Source organism: Triplophysa dalaica, chromosome 8, assembly GCF_015846415.1.
Source record: "Triplophysa dalaica isolate WHDGS20190420 chromosome 8, ASM1584641v1, whole genome shotgun sequence".
NCBI lineage: Eukaryota > Metazoa > Chordata > Actinopteri > Cypriniformes > Nemacheilidae > Triplophysa > Triplophysa dalaica.
Window position 1 is genome coordinate 23,282,128 of NC_079549.1, and position 14,669 is coordinate 23,296,796.

Consider the following 14,669-nt stretch of genomic DNA (forward strand, 5'->3'; position numbering starts at 1 on the left):
AACAAATACATTAACATATTGGATGACATGGGGATGAGTAAATTGTCATGAAAATGTATGTTGAAAGTGAACAACTCCTTTAAGAACGGAAACTATCCAGTTAACAACAAACCTCAACGCTTTAGTTAAAGAGACAGTTCACCCCAAAAAGATTTGATCAAAAAAAGAATCTTGTGTACATGTCTTATTATTTTGAAGAACACAAAAGAAGATATTTTGAGAAATGTCCCAGTGGTTTTGTGTTCATACAATGTAAGTCAATGGGGTGCAGCGTTGTTTGCTTATCAAAGTTCTTCAAAATATCTCCCATTGTATTCTGCAGAAGAAAGTAAATGATGAAAGAATGTCCAACTTCCTTCAGGACTAAATGAGACACGTGCACTTGAGAAATGAATTCGCAAGAGTCAAGCATGTCTCCTTTACATCAACTCTTGCATGTATCGAGCTAAAACGGCGCGAAAAAATTGACCACAAACAAACAGGGTTTCTGGACGATGTTCTGCGTAATGAAAAACAATGTTTGTTTTGAATGAGGCACGGGAGGTTGAAAATGTAATTTCGACAGAGAGCTGGCTATTGATTGTGTTTTACCAGCAGCGGATCCATTTTAATTAAATATTAAATGAGAATGCAGGATACGAGAGCCACAAGTTGTTTTAAGCATCTCGTAAGAAATCAAGATCTGCGCACACGGCCCCATTCTTTAATCAAGTATTTAAATCAGGACTGGGCCGAAACGCAATTCATTTCACATTCAAAGAATACTTCGGTTATTTTTAACAGGAGGTCTTCGTGTATGAATTTTAATGGAGACACTTAAATGGTAATTATTCTACTCAGACTCAAACGCAGGTAACAAATGGAATTCAATCAGTGGCTGTGCATAATGACCATCATTAGGAGAGAGAAAATAATAATGACATCCTCTCGGCATTAGAGACACGCGCTCGCCGTACTAAACCCGTAGCCATTATTGATCGCCATGGAGATAAGCAATTGTCACTTTCTCGCGGCATTGTGTGTGAATGTTAAATACAGCGGAACAATCCCCGGCCCCCCGCGCACCTTTTGTCTACAGTTGTTGTTTTTTACTTCCATTTTACAGAGTGACAGAATGCGTTCCGTGTAAAATCTTCTAAGCGAAGCGACAGACGGGTTTTTTTGTCAATGAATGGACGGACAATTATGTCACTTAGGTTACCGCACAATGGTCGCGTGACCCCGTGACTTGACGTACGCTTTGAAGGGGATGTTAAATATGCAAATGACACAATGGAAGGGAGCGTTTACTTTATTGTTTATGAGTGCAGTACCTGCTGCGTGCGTTCTGCTCCTCTGACTGCTCAAGTCAATATTTCACAAAAAACGGTGAAGTGAAGTAATAACAGACATCACTGTTTGCAATCCACTTGAGATAAAAGTGGCTAACGTGAGGCAATAACCTCTAGACAACAGGCTTTTATTCCTTTGCTTCATCACACTTGCCATCGTAAGTCCAGTCATGCAGTTCCACTTTGGACACATATATTTATTCTTTATCGTTATTTTCAACAGTATATCGTTTTAGTTCACTTTAAAATAAACCCCTATATAAAATTACAATGAAAGTCATTTTGAAGTGAATTAGTCCTTTAAAACTAGCAAACAAAAGAGCATTTAGATATAGGAATTGTACAATCATTTTTTGATCTTCATATGGCTTTGTCTCGTGCTGGTTCATCATGAATGTGTGTTTGAGACAGTTTTCACGTGTGCTTGAGACTTGTTAATACATTAACATCTTCTGTTAACTCATCCAATTGATATTTATTTTAGTCATTCAAGATTTTATATTCACATCATTTACTTGTCCACACTCTTAAAGACAACACAATCTGTCCTTATCTCAACACATCGCTGTGTCTATTGAATGACAACACTTTGTGTTACTTTTAATTAGGGTTGTCAAACGATTAATCGTGATTAATCGCATCCAGAATAAAATATTTTGTTTACATAATATATGTCTATGTACTGTGCATGTTAACATTGCGCTTATAAACACATACACATACATACATATATTTAAGAAAAATACAAAATATTAAAATTAATAAACATTATATAAAATATATCTCAAAATATTTTAAATATATATACATTTATGTGTATGTTTTAGTATTTATAAATACAAAATTAATTAATGCAATTAATATGCAATACACAGACACATATTAAGTAAACAGAAAAGTGTATTCTGGATACGATTAATCGAGATTAATCGTTTGACAATCCTACTTTTAATGCAACCTTGTGTTGTCCCTTTTATTTGTTTGCACAAAAGCAACTCAAAATGAATTATGGTGCGTTCAAAGAACACATAATGTGTTAAAATTCCCTAACACAAAAGTGTGGCATTATTTAACAAAGTAATTTCAAAATTAGGCAAAAGCCTGTAGATTTGATAGTTGTTAAGAGAATTTGAAATGTCAAGCGTGGCGAAACTTTCCACAGGCAGAATATATTAAACTGGTTAAACATCTTTTTTTTATATTATTCCGTATTTATATTTCTTATACTATCTGATAATAAATCAATAAGTGTGCAGTTTACACAAATATATAACTGGTATATATAACTATTCATAAGCAACTTGAAATACAGTTTATAAATTAAATATGTGTATATAACAATAGGATTATATATAATACATTACTGTTGTGTGTGTGTTTTTGGGTGTGTGTTTGTGTGTGTATATTATCAATATTTATGTAATGCATAAATTTAGTGCTACATAGTGTTATTATAATCACATATAGACCACTTTGGAAGATGTAAGTAACTGTGATCCAGAAGCAGTTCATGTTTGAGTGTATTTAACACAAAACAAACATACATACGAATTGAGGCTTAATTAGAAACACTGGACCACTGTTGTTTTACAAATGGCCTAATGGTGCCCCTGATTCTGTAACCATCTTTAAAAATCGTCTGAAAACACATCTCTTCCGCCAACATCTGACTGACCAGTTCTGACTTCTATTCCTTCTCTTCACTTTATAAAAAATAAAAATAAACACTAACTTAGCTGTGTTAGGTTATATGAGACGTCTTCTTTATTTGATTCCACTTATGCTTTTGTACTTATGCTGTCCCAATTGCTTATATTGCTTACCCCACCTGTGAGTCGCTTTTGATAAAAGTGTCTGCTTAATGACTAAATGTAAATGTAAATATAAATATACACGTATAACACTGTACATTTCCTAAATATGTACACAGAATTAAAGATAACAGTATTAGAGTGAAGGGTGTAGTGACACACAGATGAAAGTGTTTACAGGTAAAGATTGAGGAGTGTAAAGTTATTGTAATTGTGTGTCAGACTGATGCTGTGGAAGGTGAAGGACGATGGCGTTCAGTCTGGCTCTGAGCCAGTGGGCAGTGCGCTCACGCTCTCTGCATGTCCTGCACATCCTCTTTCTCTCTCTCTCTCTCTCTCTCTCTCTCACTCCTCCTGTTACACATGCACATTTTCACAGGTCATTTTTCCTTACACACCTAAACTCGTCTCTCTCTCTCGGTCTGCTGCAGACCGTTGGCGGCACGCGGTGTGCTGCGTTGCGGAGCTCGGGTCCGAGCCCACCCCAGGTGAGACAAGCTCTGCTGCTTTGATGGATTTGCCATTTCAGCCCTGTTCTGTTCGACAGCGGGAACCCAGGCCTTCACCCTCTCTCTCTCTCTCGCCCGCTCATCTCTTAATCTGAGAGAGAAAATATATATCCTATATCTCACAGATTCACATCCCCCTGAGCTGACTGAAACAGCGCTCATCTGGAATACAGACCAACATGCTATTATTTATTTAATGCACCGACTGAGAGAAGAAGGTAGGAACAAATGTCAGACGCGAGGTGCAGGTACTGCAAGATTCTGGGATAATTAGTCACATACTGTAAATACAGTCTACGCGTATTTTTGCTCGTTTCTAAGCACAATAAAAAAATATATGTTTCAGTCTTTCTAACAGCGGATATCAAGTGACAAACATAATTTGTCAGTCTGAAGGACTGTAGGTGTGTTGCATAAACTTGTGTGTTCTCACATTGTGGTGCAGTCTCGGGTACATTCACACATGCGATAATCCGTGAGGCCTGTTATATTTTAAAGCCTCATTGAGATTTCCCGAAGAAGGTCACAACCGTTAACCATGAAATGTCATTTTCAGTAACAATGGTCAGTGTTGAGCCAGGCACGGTCAAAGCACATGGTTTTGAAATACCCACTAAAACACAATTTTTCTTTCCTCTTTCTGCATTCGATGTTGAAGTGGGACTCCTGAAAAACCCACCCATGTCAAGGCCGTTCAATTAACGCCTCTCCCTATTCACGGCACACAGAGAGAGAGAGTTACAATCATTACCTATCATGCTAAAGTGCCGCCGCCATCGTCGTTCTTGTCCAGCATCCTTTTCACAGCTGGAATATTCTTGAAAAACATATGGTGTGAAAGGGTCTGACAATCTGCATCGGTGAATAGCACAAAGATTATTTATAAATAATAATGTAAATAGACATTTTAACTTGTGTTCATGATTACGGCGAGGTCATTTACAACTCAAATTCACTCTACAAAGTTAAAACAATTCTAACAAGACATGCTTGAATCAGAATGAAACACATAAATCACAATGAAATAAAGTCGCCTTGTTTGATCGAGTCCTATTGGTGAACACTTTTCCTTCAAAGTCAATAACAATAAATGTTAAGCTAAACATTAATAATCTAAATGTTAAAAGATTTGAAATTATGTCATTATTCACACCTCGTGTCATTCAAACCTATTTGACTTTCTTGATTATATAGAACACAAAAGAAGATATTTTTAAGAATGTTAGGAACCAAACACCACTGACCCCCATTGACTTCCATTGTATGAACACAAAACCACTGACACATTTCTCAAACAATCTTCTTTCAACACTGACCCCCATTGACTTCCGTTGTATGAACGCAACACCACTGACACATTTCTCAAAATATCTTCTTTAAAAACTGACCCCCATTGACTTCCAGTTTATGAACACAAAACCACTGACACATTTCTCAAAATATCTTATTTTGTGTTCAACAGAATAAAGGACTCTTATACAGGTTTTAAATTAAATAAATGACAGATTTTTTGTTTTTGGTGAACTACACCTTTAAGTTATTTTCATAATGAATGAACATTCCCATAGAGCCGCTTTCAGACACTTTCTAATGTACATAGTTCTGAATAAATGTATTTTCCAACCTAGGCCGTAACACTTTTTAAGTCCACTTGTCATTTTTTGAAATGCATATTCCTGATCATATAGTGAAGAAACGATCAGCGCACATTACTCATAATGAACTGAACACCTGTCACATCCGTCCCACTTTTCAACCTCACCCCTATGACCGCTCGGCTCTATTCCGATATGTGTTATACATTTTTCACAATCCCTAATTCTACATTCTGTTTCACTTAAAGATTCACATCAAGGATATAAAAAGGGTTGTGAAGTGCTTTTTACATTGAATTGAGTGTCTTTTGTCTGTAAACATCATTAAAATAATTTGTCATTCAGTGTTTGTGTCTAATGAAATAACTTTATTCCCAGCATGATGATCAGTCACTGCTCCTTCAATTACTTCCATTAGCATATGCCGATAAAGATTTTTTCTACCGTCGATTCATGTCAAAGTTTTACCTCACATCGGGTTCCCTTGAATTGGATCTGAAACACTTTAACCATATCATCTTTAAAGAGGACAGACAGGTCAATCGTCTTAAGTATAAACATGAGTTAAAATGTAAACAAATTATATTTCATTTTTATAAACAAAAGACACAATCTCGGCTAGATGAAATGTAAATATACTCTTATGCTCTTATTCACTTCTTTAAGCAAACAACGGTTAAAGGAGTTGTTAACTCTCGAAATGAAAATTCGGTCATCATTTTCTCACCCTCATGTCATTTAAAAACTGAAGAACACAAAAGAAGATATTTTGAAAAATGTTTGTAACAGAACAGCACCCCATTCACTTGCATTGGTTACAATAGAAGTGAATAAGGCACTGTTAACAACATTCTTCAAAATATCTTCTTTTGTGTTCATGTTTACCAAGTATTTTAGGAAAACGTATTTAATGTAAATATTAACGCCATTGATCAATGTAAACATGAATTCTAATATACGGTTGTAAATAGAGGCTTCACCTCACCATTACAGCCTCCTCTACTACCTCTATTACACAAATGTACTCCTGCTCAATATATTGACTTAAGTGTTGGGGGAGAGCTGATAGAAAACTCTTTTTCTCAATGTCAGAACAACAAAGTAAAGCAGTCTCCTCCTGAAATGTTTTGCATTATGGATCTGAACAGCCAAGAGAAGAATTTGGAAATGCGCTCAAGGTCTACAAGTCACTTGTATCCTTCCCATTATGAAAAACATAAACAACATTTACTAAAGGAAACAGAAGTGCTTTGAAACAGTGAGAGAATATTGCTAAAGTTGAAGGTAATTAGGTCAGAAGCGTTGATTTTGTATAAACTAAAGGCAAAATAAAAAACAGTCAATCACAATTTGGTTTGATAATAAAGTGCTGAAGTGATGAAGTATGTTTTCCTCTGGATCCTTGGATTAAAAAACCTTTATGATGTTCCACATGCTTTGAGATGATCACAGAATAGAAGCTCTGTGACCAACAAGGGTTTATGATACATGTTTTTTCTATCAAAATAATCATTACAAAAGACAACTTGATTTTCGAAGCTTAAATACAAATTACGCTATAAACAAACTACGCCACAGTCGCTCAACATCAACGTGAAGTTTACAACTCATCAAAACTGTATTACAAACCAGTGTTCAAGTAATTAGTTACTGTATTTAATAACTTTTCCATTGAGAAACTAAAGTAAGGGATTACTTCTGATGTAATTGAAGTAAATACTGTAAGACATGTGTGCAATAATGGAGTTAAGTCTAACTTTAAAGTCGGTTCTTTACTGTATAATTCTCACATTTGTAATACTTTAGTCAGTTAATAATACTACTTTATGTAGTTTTATATTATTTGTTTGAATGATGTAATAAGATTAAGACATGGAAGGAAGGAGGCGGGAACCGGCAAACATTTTAACATTTATTAACAGAAATAAAAAAGGCCGACGGCCCCTCACGGCCGACCGCCGGCGAACAAAAAGAATACAAAACACAAGAACATAAATATAAACGTAACATATGTTCTGGCCCGGTCCTCTCTCTTCGACGGTCCGGTCGCTCGTTCCTTTTATATGCTCCCAATCTCCTACGTGATTCGAGCCCGGTGTGCGCACAGCTAGCGCTCATTCACAATAACTCATCGGACTCAAACCACGGTCTCGCCCCGCCTACTCTACTACACATGAATTAAAAGAGTCGAATTAAAAGAGTCGTTTCATGCCTACCCTCGAATAAATTCTAATCAAGGTTGATGTAGGATATAGAGATAATTAGTAATAAGTAACTAAACACTTTTTGGAGAGAGTCATTAGTACAGTAATCTAATGACACTATTAAATGTATTAAGTAACTAGTAATTCGTTACTTTTTCAGAGTAACTTGCCAAACACTGTTACAAACATGTTCCCTTATAAGGAATTACTTTATAAATGAACCTACATCCACATTTTCATGCCTTTATGACATTCGACTGTAGCCACTACAAAACTACATATTTAAAGACGAGTATAAGCTTTTAAAAATATATATTATGTATTATCTATGTATTACTTTTGTGTTTAATGTCTTACCGTGGAACAAAATATGGCATAATCGTGAGTTTGTGTTACTAAAACCCCCTTCAAACTAAAAACCCATTCAAGAACCCTGTTGACATCAGATTAGTCATTATGATAAAAAATATATTTCTCACTTCATTCTGTTCATTCTATCGTCTAAAGACTGAATGGAGTTTGTATGTTAAGTGGTTCAAACTAAACTCATTGCATAAATTTAAGTCTTTACAACAACTCTTACCCAAACAAAAGATAAAAATGATTCAGTTTAATAAACCGTCTTCGTTCCACACAATTTAGACAGACAAGTGTTAGTAAGGTAGTTAACTATACCAGCCCCCAAAAAAACAACAACATTACTTAAGCCACACAGAGTATCCATACACAGCTAAAGTACTTCCTGATGGTTTGCAGTCTATGCCTCGCTCTCTTACACTCACACACACTCGCTCACATAAGTCATTGTGAGCGATGGAGTCTTCTGTGTTTACTCACTCCAAACCAAATGATCTCTCTGCAGCTCTGCCACTTCAGATGTGAAATGGAATTTGCTGGCCTGTTCTATTCCGAGTCTATTTCTCTCACCGTGCGTTTTACCAATTCCCAAATAGAGTTCACTCGCTCGCAGATAATGTTTGTGAGGATTGAGGCAGACTCTCTGGCCGTTCAGCGGGCCCTGGGGAGGGACCTCAGGGAGCTCTGCGCGTGGATTGGAAAGCGCACAATGCTCAATTTCATTTTGTACTATTTGCCAAATTGTGTTTGTTCATTTGAAGATGGTTGGATATCTACATTTAGTTGTGTGATTGAGCACCGGAGCAGGAATTGCACCGAATGGTTCTTGTTCATGGTTGGGCATCACATCCCTCGTGAAATGTCACCTGAAATTAACTCATCTCTTCTTCTGTGTGAATCTGGTGCTGCGATCAATCCTGTCTGGATTTTTTATGTGATACTGCAGACGTCAGCCAATGACATTTGTGATGTATACAGTTTGCATTTGGATGATTGCATTTCATGATCTGATTGACGAATTGGTGTATCTTTTTTTTTTTCTTCAATTATCTCGTACATTTCAAGAACTTTTCTGTACTTGATTTATAAAATATAAATTACATAAAAAATCGAATTAAATAAAAAGGATAGATTAATACAGCATATCTTTTTTTGGTGCCAATCAATGTGTAATCATAGTCAGCTCACCATTCGATAAAATACATAATACTGGGTTCACGAAACAGTAGTATCACAATGCTTTATATTCCATTGTTTATTATATTTTTTTTGTTTCCTTTATTCGTATAGTAAAATGTAAAAATATAACAAAATATGTATATCTAAACAGATTTATTTACAAAACATTAACAATTTTCAATATTTTTACTTGTTATAGAATTGACGACGCTCAACGTTTAACTGCAAATTCTGCATGTAAATGAATAAAGATTGAATAGCTTTGTAACTAGGAAATAAAACTACATTTTAACATAAAAATAAGAAACGAACAAAGAAATTAAAGCTTTAACTTTCTAAAGCACTGAAAAACGCTAAAACATGATACAGGCAGATGTTCAGGGCTGGTTTGGTCGCTTTTTGGTCCCACCCCAGCCCTGTATATGTTTATGCAGCTCAAACCAATAGATTTAAACAGACGTCACATCGTAAAAAAACGCAACAAAATATTGTACCAACCCTTAAAAACTGACTACAATCCCATTTTAAACAACACCTAAATTTCTCAGTGTTTTATTTCATTGCGATGACATGAGAATCCAACTCAAATCACATCAGCAGTTCAGATCGCCCCAACCGCTAACAGCAACACCAAAATTTCCAATCCTAATTGAAAACAAACACGGATCTTTCCGTTCTTTGCCGGGTGAAAAGCGTGATTCTTTATTCCGCTGTGTTCCGGCTCCTTCTGTAAGGAGCGAACCAGGGTTTCTGTCTGTTAATTGGAGCGCAGAGGGGACGGAGCACCATTGATAGGTTCTCGTCTCAATCAGTGCATCACGCTGTGGAGAGAGAGAGGTCAGAAGGCTGAATCGGCCCATCTCCCCGCGGACTTCCTACCGCGGCCCAACCGACACAGCAAACAATTAAACACACGGCTCTCGTGGCCCGAGTGTCTGAGACAGTCGCGCCGGACGGAGCCGCAACCCAGCGGGTTGTTGTTAGTCACTCCTTAGAACAATAAACTTGTGGCCCGAGCAATCAATATGGCCACAACCACTGCTGCTTCCATTATCGGTAGGCATCGCCCCCTCCGAGCCTCTGGAGCGGACGTGCGTGAGCATGGAGTCGCCTGCATCCCCGAGCACCTGGCTCTGTCTATCACTTTCAACATTTCTCCATTTCTCTCGCTGTGAGCCGGGGGTAATCTACGAGACTTGAGTCATCTCACACAGTGACTAAGAGCTTGACACGCATGCACACACTCACATACCTACAGAAAGCGTTCTTGAAGAAGCTCTCGCGGCGTTACAGCATGTAACGGCAACAGCGGGCATAACGGCGGGTAACAACATCCATCTCAACTTCAGGGGACACACTTAAGAGTCCTTTCACTGACCGTCTGACACCTGCGATGAACACAGAATTACATACTAGAATGAGAAATCACAGATGAGATTTAAGTATTACCTTGATTAATGAAATGGAGTGCAAATGGAACCTTTTCTCATCTGCGTCTCAGATATTTCACCTGAAGAAGAAATCAATCGCCAATGTGTCTGTCATTAGAGTTTCAGAAGAGAATGTCAACAGTGTGTCAAACCGAGCTCAGATTTGTCAAGTCTGCAATCAAAAGTCAATGATCTCAATATGAACTCTCATTTCTCATCGCATTTACTACAATCTACATTTGATTTACACCTCCACACTCTTCATGGATTTAAAGTATTCCTCATTAAACATCTTAGACCAAGTTGATACTTAAATGAAACACAACCAACAACTCTCTTGAGCTTTGAAAGAGCAACATGAGCAGTAACATTTTCCTCTTCTTGAAGGTTCAAAGTGAATCAGATTTTGCCGATAGAGGCGGAGAGATGCTGGATAAAAGATCACAGGAATGAAATGAGAATTCCATACAGAATTCTTTGGAATATTGGAACCAGAACAAATACACGCACCACCGTTATTGTCTCACAAGACACAAAACGCGCACACACAAAAATGAAGGGATCCAACGGTATTCACAGACTGAACACAGCACATGTTCCGCTTTTCGTCTGTGAAAATAGGCAACTGCCAACATTTTAAAATCAGTTCTGTCAGAAGCATTGTGAAGCTCAATGATCATATTGTGTGCTGGGAAGAGCCAGGAGGCATTTAGAGCAGAGCGTGTGTGTCTGTGTGTGTGTGTGTGTGAGGATCCAACCTGTACCTGCTCAGAAACACCGGCGTCTTGCCTGAGGGAGAAGTCGAGCTAACTGCTATAAAAGCCAACACACACACAGAGGTAAAGCACATTCAACTGCGATAACACAAATAAAGAAAAGAAGCTATTTGTATTCAGAAGCACAAAGTCTAGAAAAGACGAGAGGACACAAATGAACTGAATGACTTTTGTAGTTCCACTTTGTGCTGCCATTGTTTGACTGCTGGATACAGAAGAGCTTTACAAAGTGACATCAACCTAATGTCATCATCACCCAGCAGCGGTCATGAGGCTGGAGAGGAGGGGATGAAAAACAAACTGTGACAACACACAGAAAGAAACCGAGTTAAAGAAGTTACAGCATTTTTATGAAAGACAAACCAAAAAGATTTGTTCTCATACGTGTATTGTGCAATAAACACCCAATAACATCACAGATGCAGTTAAAGAGCCTCGGAGACTTTGGCCTCAAGATTAGTTAAAATCATTTGAAATAAGACAAATACTTTTATTTAATGAATTATTGACAATTTGAGTCCATTGTGTTTGAGTCTGAAGGTGTAAAATAATGTGGATTGTAGAGGTAAAATAATCAGGATTTGGGTCGATTTGATAAGAAATGTTTGAGTTCAAATTGAGATTATCAATTATTGGACTTTTGATTGCAAACTTGACAATCTGAGCTCACTCTAAAACATCGTTGAGATCTTTTCTGAATCTTTAATGACGGAGAAGTTTGCAAGGAGTTGAAGAATGAGAGAGAAGAAGAACCCCCAACCACACAACGGCCCAATGGCGGAGCCCAAGTGGCGTGGCCGAGCCCTGTCTTTCCGGCGCTCTGGGTTGTTTTTGTTAACATTATTTCAACGTTGAGTGATAGTGTCTAACTCCAAAAGATAAAAAAGGAAAACCTCATTGAATTATATTATTTGCATTTTGGTTATTACGTTTGATTATACGTAGTTAATAGCTTTCCTGTAGCTCATTTATCTAAATTTGGCGATTATTTACAAACAAGGTTTTGCTTTTTTGGAGTTGGAGCAACGTTGAAATACTGTTAACAAAAACAACCCAGAGCGCCGGAAAGACAGAACGCACGCATGCCTCAGTCACGCCACGTGGACTCCGCCATTGGGCCGGTGTATGGTTGGTGGTTCATCTTCTCTCTCATTTTTCACCTCCTTACACGTTTGTGAGATTTCTGACTCTTCTAGCATAAGAAATATGTAAGACACAGATGAGTTTCAATTTTCTCTCCGTTGAATCTCAATCGTGTCTATGAGAAATAACTGAGATAATGTTTACTCTATTTGGAATCACAAGCTACAATGGCTGACACAATGAGCGCTTTTGAGTCAGAAATATTTACTGGATTTGCAAACTACAAACTACTATGATCAGAATTTGTGCCAGTTTTTTTGTGAGTTATGTCTTAATCTTTCGTTTTGGATTGAGAGAAGTTCTGTTCCCAAGTTCTACACAGATCTCGGCTCATTATTTTAATGTTCTCTGTCATGAACCTACACGGGTTCTGTTTTTTTCTAAATAAGGCATCTTCACTTTGTCTTGAACGAAAACACACACATGCTCTCTTTTCATTGAGTTTCCAGCTAAAGTAACTATATTGTGATGTATACAGTTACTGTAAAACAGCATTACTCATAAACATGATCACACCGCCCACCCCTGCTGCAAACTGGAACGAATTTTATTCGGACAGTCAAAAGTGTGGTTACGCTACACAGATGATAACTGGCTGAAAGGCAGCGAGCTGTTTTCTAATAACCATCTACAAAACTACACACACACAGCTGTACGTCTAAACACACACACGGCGCAATAAAAAATGCACTTGGCTTGTCTCCAACAAGTCGCCCTCTGGGGAGACACAACGCTACAGTGCTTCCATAATTAAGCCATTGGCAAACAAAGAAATAGTCAGCTAAATGCTTCTTGGATATGAATCATAACATATCTACCGGGGCTTTCAGTACGTGAGCTTTTTCCTCAACTCAACACACTAATTGGTTCCCCTGCTCATTGTTTGTCATGCACAGTATGAAAGCACCTTAACTCAGATCCTCTCAACCACAACCAAACTCAACTCACACACACATTCTCTCTCTCTCTCTCTCTCTCTCTCGCTGTCTGTCACTCGCCAGTTAAAACAGACTGATAGGTTTGAATGGAAGTAAACACCTGTCCGCTGGCAGTTATGATAAACAGATACTGGAATTACAGATACTCAATGATCCACATGCACATCATCTTTTATTCGATGTTGAAATATTTGTATTAATTAGTTTAATTTGAACGAATGAAGACGTGCATGCTTGTTTTTTCCCACTACTCTCTAGTTCTCTAGTTTATTTTAAAGTATCATGATACTTCATTAATTTTTATCTGTGTTTTTTTACATTCGGTTTTACCGCGTTAGCAGTCAAATCAATTTCCAAACTTACGTTCTCATCCCTTAAAGTCCCAGTGAAATAAAAAATGACTATGCCTATTTTTTCATGAAACGTTTCAGCGTTTGTTGCAAATAGTTTTCATTTGCGAGTCGTTCTCTTTTTAAAATGTGAAAATGGACTTTCTTCCTGTAACGGCTGTCCATCTTAAATGACGCATTTTAAATGATGTGGGCGGAGCATCCGTTAACTCCACCCCTCCAACTGTCAGTCTCCTGCCAGTTCCATTTCAAAATGCAATGGCTGTTTTTGGACATCCAATCAAATCACAGAGAAAGATGAAAGCCACGGCCACATTTTTTCATTCAAATTTCTATTTCGCTCGGAAATGCGTCAAAATACAGTCGTAAAATTGATCACAACTTCCGGTTCAAGGGGACCTGAAGAATATTAACCAATTAATAATATAGAAAATATATGGTGGTAGCAAAAGTTTTTGGTTTCCAAAGTGATTAACATTTGCATAACCACAGTTTTACAACAATCACCATGGTAACTATGATGGTTTGAACTTGTTACAATATTTTTTTGCTTTTATTTTTAGTAAACTTTATTTTTAAAGGGATTAACTAAGCAAGTAAAAAAATGTGTATGATCAACACACAGATCTGATCTCTGCCTCTCAATTTGGGATTAACACAAAAAATGGACACAGTTTAAATCCTAAATCATTTACCAATAACTACACCTGCTTTTGTTTTCTCCGTCACACCTGCACCGCACCTGTGATTCAAACATTCACGGCGGGGGAGGAAATCAATCCGACGGTGTCAATCCCACAATCCACTTTGCGAGTGTTGCCTGGAGCGAAACAAATGCTTCTGATATTTCGTCACTCTCATCCACTCTCGTTGTCAATGTAATATTAATACACAAAATAGTGTACATGTTATATTATTATAATATTCTTTGTGAATGTTGTTTATGCGTGTGAGAGTCTAGAGAGGGGTAAGACATCAATGTTAATAAAAGGTATGACAGGTACAAGATCAATTTATGATGATTATGAAACACGTAAAATAAATAA

The 14,669-nt window shown here is 37.3% G+C and overlaps 1 protein-coding gene across 1 annotated transcript in view; it reads right to left on the reverse strand.

Annotated features, from left to right (window-relative positions):
* fign (fidgetin) overlaps positions 1–10,287 on the reverse strand; it is a 64,244-nt gene extending 53,957 nt beyond the window's left edge. Inside the window, exon 1 of the mRNA XM_056755909.1 lies at positions 10,239–10,287. The gene's annotated coding sequence lies outside the window, so the exon portion shown is untranslated. The remainder of the gene's footprint in view (positions 1–10,238) is intronic.
* Between the last annotated feature and the right edge of the window lie 4,382 nt (positions 10,288–14,669).